Source organism: Vombatus ursinus, unplaced genomic scaffold (genome assembly GCF_900497805.2).
Source record: "Vombatus ursinus unplaced genomic scaffold, bare-nosed wombat genome assembly UNPS02014807.1, whole genome shotgun sequence".
NCBI classification, from domain to species: domain Eukaryota; kingdom Metazoa; phylum Chordata; class Mammalia; order Diprotodontia; family Vombatidae; genus Vombatus; species Vombatus ursinus.
Genome location: NW_020954585.1, coordinates 39,503,350 through 39,511,344, shown reverse-complemented (window position 1 = coordinate 39,511,344; position 7,995 = coordinate 39,503,350).

The window sequence follows — 7,995 nt, the reverse complement described above, 5'->3', positions numbered from 1 at the left end:
TCCAATGCAAAGTCCAAAGTTCTCTTTATGACCACTCCATTATATCCACCCATGTCAGTTTTATCCCTCTTATATCCCTATACTATTCTATCCTACCTTTTCATTCTGTCTTCTGGAATCTTGCTATATTGTTAATAAACTGCCATTCATATTTGACATATGCCTTCTGCCCTTTCTCCTAATCTTAGAGGTTACTTTGCATATTTGTTGGATTTAACATTCTGTGTATTCACTTTTTGTTCCTCCCTTTCCAACCCCCTGCAGAATGTGAACTCAAGGGCACAGACTGTTTCCTTTTTGTCTTTGTATCTCTTGCACCTGGCATATTGTCTGTCGCATAGTTGTCACTTAATAAATGTCTGATGAATTTAATGGTACTGGGTTCTCTTGTTACAACTGGTCAAGACATAATATTTACCTATGCTACAGTATGTGTTCCTCATTGAGTTTTTCTTTGATTCTGTAAACCAACTGCTGTAAGTATGCTGCAGCATTCATAGTATTGTTCAAAAACTTCCCTTTAGAAGGGCAGTGTAGCCAAGATGGCAGAGTACAAGCAACTACTCAGCTGAACTCTCCCAACATTTCCCTCCAAATTATTAAAATAATTCCTCATTTCAAATTTTTTGGAGCAGCAGAGTCAACAACAGGTCAGAGTGAGACATTTTTCCAGCCTGAGGTAACTTGGGAGGTTGGCAGGACAGGTCTGTGATACTTTATAGGAGGCTTACTCTGATCTCAGCAGGAGTACTAGTGGTAGGCTTTGCAGGTGAACACAATAGTGGTAGCAGCTTTGAGAGCTCTCAGCCCAGAGACTGTAAGGAGGTTGGTCAGAAAGAGATTACAGGGGACTCTTTTCTGTCACTGAATATAGCTCATGCTGATTGGCAACTTTAGTGCCCCTCAGCTGTTCTGGGTCACAGTTACAGGAAGAGAGGAACATTTATGATTTGTCACAAGGGATCAGGGGCTTGGTCTCAGATCCAAGGCAGCGAGGATCTCTAGCACTTGTGACTGCAAGGGATCAAGGACCCTTCCTATGTAATGACCAGAGCACAGACCAGGAGAGAAGTGAGCACACCTCTTGCCAGATCACACCACCTTGGAATCAATGAAAACTTGAAGACCACTAGAACTAGCTTTGAAAACAGAAGTACAAAAAAGCCAGAAACTTGGGACAGTGCCTTCACACCACCAGTTGAGCAAAGCCTAACTTTGACATAAAGTTCAAAGTAAAGAAATAGTCTGGAAAAATGAGTAAACAACAACAACAACAAAAAAAAATTTAACCATTAAAAGCTATGATGGTGATAGGGCAGACCAAAACACAAACTCAGAAGAAGACAACAATGTGAAAATAGCCAAAAGCAAAGTTTCAGAGAAAAATGCAAATTGTACTCAGGTTCAACAAGAATTCCTGTAACAGTTAAAGAAAGAGATAAGAGTGATAGAGGAAAAATTGGGGAAAGGAAGGAGAGTGATGCAAGAAAACTATAAAAAGAGAAGTATCATCTCGGTAAAAGAGGCACAAAAAATACTGAAGAAGATATCACCTTAAAAGAAAATAGAATTGACCTAATGATAAAGGAAACAAAAATCCACTGAACAGAAGAAATGCTTAAAAAGCAGAATTAGACAAATGGAAAGAGGTACAAAACCTCACTGAAGAAAATCAGTCCTTCAAAATAAGAATTGGGCAAGATGAAGACAATGGTTTCATGAGATTTCAAGGAACAGTAAAACAAACTCAAAAGAATGAAAAAAATAGAAGATGATGTGAAATATCTTATCGGAAAAATAACTGACCTGGAAAATTGAGGAGAGAGAGTTTAAACATTATTAGACTACCTGAAAGCCATAATAATAATAAAAAAAACCTAGACATATTTCAAGAAATTTTGAAGGAAAATTGCCCTGATATCTTACATTCAGAAGGTAAAATAGAAATGGAAAGAATCCACTGATCACCACCTGGAAGAGATCCCAAAATGAGAACTCTCAGGAATATTAGAGACAAATTCCAGAACTACCAGTTTAATGAGAAAATAATGTAAACAACTATTAAAAAACAATCCAAATATCATGGAACCACAGTCAGGATCACACAAGACTTAGCAGCTTCCACATTAAAGGAGAAGATGGCTTGGAATATGATATACAAGGAAGCAAAGGAGCTAGGATTACAACCAAGAATAACTTACCCAGCAATACTGAGTGTAATACTTCAGAGAAAAATTAGGTAGTTAATGAAGCAGAAGACTTTCAAGCATTCCTGATAGAAAGGCCAGAGCTGAATAGCAAACTTTGATATTCAAAGAGAAGACTCAAGAGAAGCATAAAAATGTAAACATGAAAGAGTAATCATGAGGGACTCAATGGAATTAAATTCTTTATAACCCTATGGGAAGGTGATACATGTAACTCCTAAGACCTTTATTATTATTAGGGAAGTTAGATGAAGTCTATATAGACAGAAGGCTTGAGCGTGAGTCAATTATGTTAGGATGATTTTTTTAAAATAGGAGTAAGAAAAGAGGGGTGCACTGGAAGATTGGGGGAGGGAGAGGTAGAATGGGGATATTTTTTCATGTGAAAGAGATACTTAAGGAAAAGCAGGGGGAAATGAGGGTAAGGCAGGAGGTAATGCTTTAATTCCATTCTCATTGGAATTGGTTTAAAGAGGGAAGAATATTTATACACACTCAATTGGGTATAAAAATCTATCTTACCCAACAAGGAAATGTGAGGGGAAGAGGATAAAAGATATGGGGGGTGAACAAGTTGTGGCATATGATTGTGATGGAAAACAACTGCACTATAAGAAATGATGGGCTCAATGATCTTAGAAAAATATGGAAGGACTTGCTCAAAATAATGAAGAGCAAAATGAGCAAAACAAAGAGAACATTGTGTACAGTAACAGCAACATTGTTTTAAGAATGACTTTGAGTGAATAAATCATTTTTACTATTATAAATATCCAAATTAACTTTAAAGGACATATTAAGAAAGATGCTATCCACAACCAAAGAAAGAACTGATGAATAAAAGTTTGTATAGAATAATTTTACATACATATACCTATTTGTAACTAGTGGTAGTCATCTCTAGGGTTGGGGGGAGAGGGAAGAAAAGAAAAGAAATTTACATGATAACCTTATTATATATTTAAAAGGAATAGCAAGTTGTACACAATAGATTTACAATTTTATGTGCAATCATTTTTATTATACTATGTTATAGAAGTGCTTGTTTTATTTTATAAATTAAAAGTTAAATGAATTTGGAAAAAAGAGATATGGGGAGTGGGTAATAAAAAGAGGGTAGATTAAGGGAGACAGTGGTCAAAAGCAAAATAGACTTTTGAGTGGGGACAGGATAAAAAAAAGATAGAGAAGAAGAAAACATGGTGGAGGAAAACATATAGTTAGTAATTGTAACTATAAATGTAAATGGAATTAGCTCACCTATAAAACTGAAGTGGATGGTAGAGTGGATTAGAAACCATGATCCAACAACATGTTGTGTACAAGAGACACACTTGAAACAGAAAGACACACACAGAGTTAAAATAAAGGGCTGGAACATAATCTACTGTGCTTCAGCTGAAGTAAAAAAAGTCAAGGGTAACAATCACGATCTCAGACAATGCAAAAGCAAAAATAGACCTAATTAAAAGATATAATAAGGGTACCATAGATGATAAAGTATTATAAAAATTTTTTTCAGCAAGTTTTTCTGATAAAAGCCTTATTGTTTAAATTTATATTGAATATGGAATGGATTCCCTACTTGATAAATGGTCAAATGATATGAACAGGCAGTTCTTAGAAGAAGAAATCAAATTTATTTTTAGTCATATGAAAAATTCTCTAAATTACTATTGATTAGAGAAGTGCAAATTAAAATTATTCTGAGGTACCATCTCACACCTATTAGAAAAGGCAAATACTAGAGACAATGAGGAAAAATAGGTGCACTAGTGAACTGTTGGTGAAGTTGTGAACTGGTCCAAATATTCTGGAGAACAATTTGGAACTAGATCTAGTATGCTATAAAGCTGTGCATACCCTTTGACCTACTCATATCTCTACTAGATCTGTACTCCAAAGGGATAAAATAAAAAGGAAATGGACCTATATGTACAAAAGTATTTATAGTTGTTATCATTGTGGTGGCAAATAATTGGAAATTGAGGGGAATGCTCATAAATTGGAGAATGGCTAAAAAAGTTGTGGCATATATTGTGATGGAACACTATTGTGCTATAAGTAATGATGAGTAAGGTGGTTTTAGATAAAACATATTAGACCTATATTAGCTAATTAATTAATTAACTAATGCATTTGGTTGTTGTCCTTTGTACTTGAAAAGAACCAAAATGACATCACTATGTCAGGGTCAATGTATGGTATATCTGACTATGGCTGATTGGATCATTATGATCTCAGAAGACTTTATCACAAATTGGGCACAAAAAGTCAGAATGGACATTTGGAATGGAGATATCTCAATTTTCACACCTTAAATTGCTTTTGAGCTATTGCAATTCTGTTTTACTCATACAGCACAGCACTTTCTTTGATGTGGGCATGTCACACTGAGTGTTCCTATGTCAGTGTCTTCTATTTCTTCAAAATCAATTCCAAAACTCTTTAGAGAGACCTTGAGATTATTCTTGTATTGCTGCTTCTGACCACCTGCTTTGTGCTTTGTGTGTGTGGCAAAATTGTCTTTTAGGCAAAAGTACATTTGGCATTTGAACAATGTGGCCAGTCCATCAGAGTTGCACTCTCTGCAGTAGAGTTTAGATGCTTGTCAGTTCAGCTTGAGAAATGACCTCAGTGTTTGGTGATCTTGGGTGATCTCATTAGGTGATCTTCAGAATCCCTAAGACAATTCAGATGGAAGCGATTCAATTTCCATGGCATGGCTCTGGTGTACCATCTAAATTTTACAGGCATACAACAAGGAGGTCAACACAATGGCTCTGTAGACCATCAGTTTAATAGTCAGTCTAATACTTCTCCTCTCCCACACTTTCCTTCAGAGCTTCCCAAATACTGAGCTAGCTCTAGCAATTAGTGAATCAACCTCATCATCTATGTGTACATCCCTGGAAAATATACTGCCAAGGTAAGTGATCTTATCCAGATTTCTCCATTTGCTGTAACTGATGGTTCCACATGTGGATAGTGTGGTGCTGGTTGGTGAAGAACCTCTGTTTTCTTGGAGTTAATTGTTAGGCCAAAATTAGCACAAGTGGCAGAGAATTGACCCATCCTTTGTTTCATCTGCAAAAAAAAGTCACACATCAATTCTCCCTCTACTTTTGTATTGACTTGTAGCCTTTCCAAGTTAAATCATTTACCATTAGTACTATAGCAGACCTTGAAGCCATTTTTGTTCTCATTGAAGGCATCTGTCAACATCACTGAAAAACATCATGTTAAAAAGCATGGGGGTAAGCACACAGCTCTGCTTCACTCCATTGGTGACTGAGATAGAGTAAGAGCATTATCTATTATCCAGAACCTGCAAAAGCATGCTGCTCCTAGCATTTCTCCTGGAGTTGTCTGGCAGCACTGGCTCTCAGGTAGATGAGCATCTTCCAGGTGAAGGATCAACCTGTTAAGAGGGACTCTGGCAATAATCTTGCTAGGAGTGACTATGAGAAAGACCTCTTTGTAATTGTCACAGGACAACCTGTTTCCTTTTCTTTTATGGAGATAAACAATGGAGGCATCCTTGAATTCTTGGGGGATAACCTTCTCTTGCTGTATAATGTAGATTTCGGTCAGTTTTTGTATGAACAGTGGATCCCCTGCCTTGTAAATATCTGCTGGAATAGAATAAGCACCAGGCACTTGCCAATGAGAGGAGCTTAATGGCATTTAAAACCTTCTTCAATGGGAAGTTCTGCTAGAGGGTGGTTGATTTCAACCTAAGGTATATGGTCACTGGCTTCAGCATTGGTTAATGATGGTTTGTTGAGAACGTTACGGAAGTGTTCAGCTCATTTCTCAAGGATTATGTCCATATCACTAATCAATGTGGCCCCATCAACACTGAATAGTTGAGATGTGTCATAGGTTTTTGGCCCATAAATAGCCTTCAGGACATCATAAAAAATATTGTTATTAACAGCATAAAACTGAATTTCATCTGCATTCCTTTTTTTTTTCAGCCAAAGACAAGGTTTATTAGAACATCTGTCATATTGGGCAGACTCTTAAGGAGTCTGAACATGAGTAAGCAGTGGCTAGATTTTAAGAATCTAAGCCATGGCTAGATTATAAGAATCTGAGTAGTAGATAGATTATAAGAATCCCAGCCTCGTAATGGAGACAAGGTGGACCTTATATACAGAAAAACTGTGGGAGGGACCTAGGAGTTGCCAGTAAACTGGGGTGAACAGAACTCCTGGGACTGGACCACTTGGTCAAGGGAGAATGGAGCCTAGCTAGGATTAAGGGTGGGAAATGGCCAGGGGCCATAGGGAGGTAAGACAATGGAGGGGAGATTGGTTGTAGCCACAATGAAATGCCAGTTGATGGGATTATAGCCTCAGGTGAAAGCCAGAGATTTGGCCATGTGGGAAAGTCCAGTGTTTTTCCTTTCTGGGGTCTAGATCCCAACCCCATCATTCCCCCCTCAAACAAATGGGACCCAAATTCTTTTGGTAAGGGGCAAAGGCTTCAACTTCTGAAACTGCTTCCTGCTGGCAAGGGGTATAAAGCTGTTCCTGCCTCAAGGGGTCCCAAAGAGGAGGTTGACTGGAACCAAGCACAGGTTGCATCCAGGGAATGATGGGGGGACATTGGTTGGTACTCACTGTTACCAATTGTAGGTGAATGGCCTGTAGTCTGGAAGATACAAATCTGACAGAAAAGACTTCAGGTCCCAGATATAAAGCAGGGACTAGATTTAGGGCCCAACTTTGAGAGGATAAAACATTCTTAATTCTGTTTGGATGCAGATAATTCAGTTTTCCAACCATGCAGTATCAAATCCACCTCCAATAGCCAGGTGGGTAACATACTTCCCACCAGTATCACCTTCTCTGAGTAGCTTGTGGCATTTCTCTCAGATGGTGGATTATTGATTATCGATGGATTATGACCCATCAGACAACTCAAAATAAAATGCTATGAGCTTTTACCTCAAACAGCAAGTTTTACTAATCACAGCTTAGGAAAAACTTTTCCAAGATTTACATCTCAAACTTAAATTTGTCCTGGTGTAAAAAACCAATCATTAAAGATTTATATATACTTGCAAATTCTCAGCAAGCCATGCATAACCCAAACAAGCTTTTTGGCTAGTTTACACATTAAAACAATAACCAACAATAGCTAAATTATTTTAACGGTAACCAAATTATGAAAAGTTCCTTGACATAACTGATACAGAAAGTTTACCAGTTTGAAACTTGAAACAAATCCATTACCAATCAGGTGACTTCAGTTTTGTTAAATGCACTTCCAAATTACTTTACAAAGCTCATCATTAACAGTTAAAACTACAAATTTAAAAGAACTTGCTTACCCAAGTTTGAAGGCTAGCTTCTTTACCTTGAGCAGGATGTGCTGAACCTGGGTGATGTTTCCAGGCAAAGGTTGCCCTAGGGCCCAAGCCCATTGCCAGTGGGGTCCACGCTGTAGCTGCTGCCCCAAGCCCCTCCTTACTTTCCCAGGTGCGGGAGGGTGAAATCAAAATTGAAGGTTAAAGGGTGAAACTCTTTTCTCCTATGAGAGGGGCTAACAGATACCCTCTTGACTCAAGGGAAGGGAGTGGGAGAAAAGAGTGACCAGGGTTGTAAGAAGGAGTTCTAAACTCCTTAATGATCAAACACAAAACAACCAGAATCAGCCAAGACATTTTTAGCTGTTCTAACTTTCCCTTGTAACCTCCATGAAGGAGAATTCAGGGATGTACAGGGAAGGGAGTAAGTAAACCTCAGGGAACTAAAAAGCAACTGCAGTTTTTTCCCCA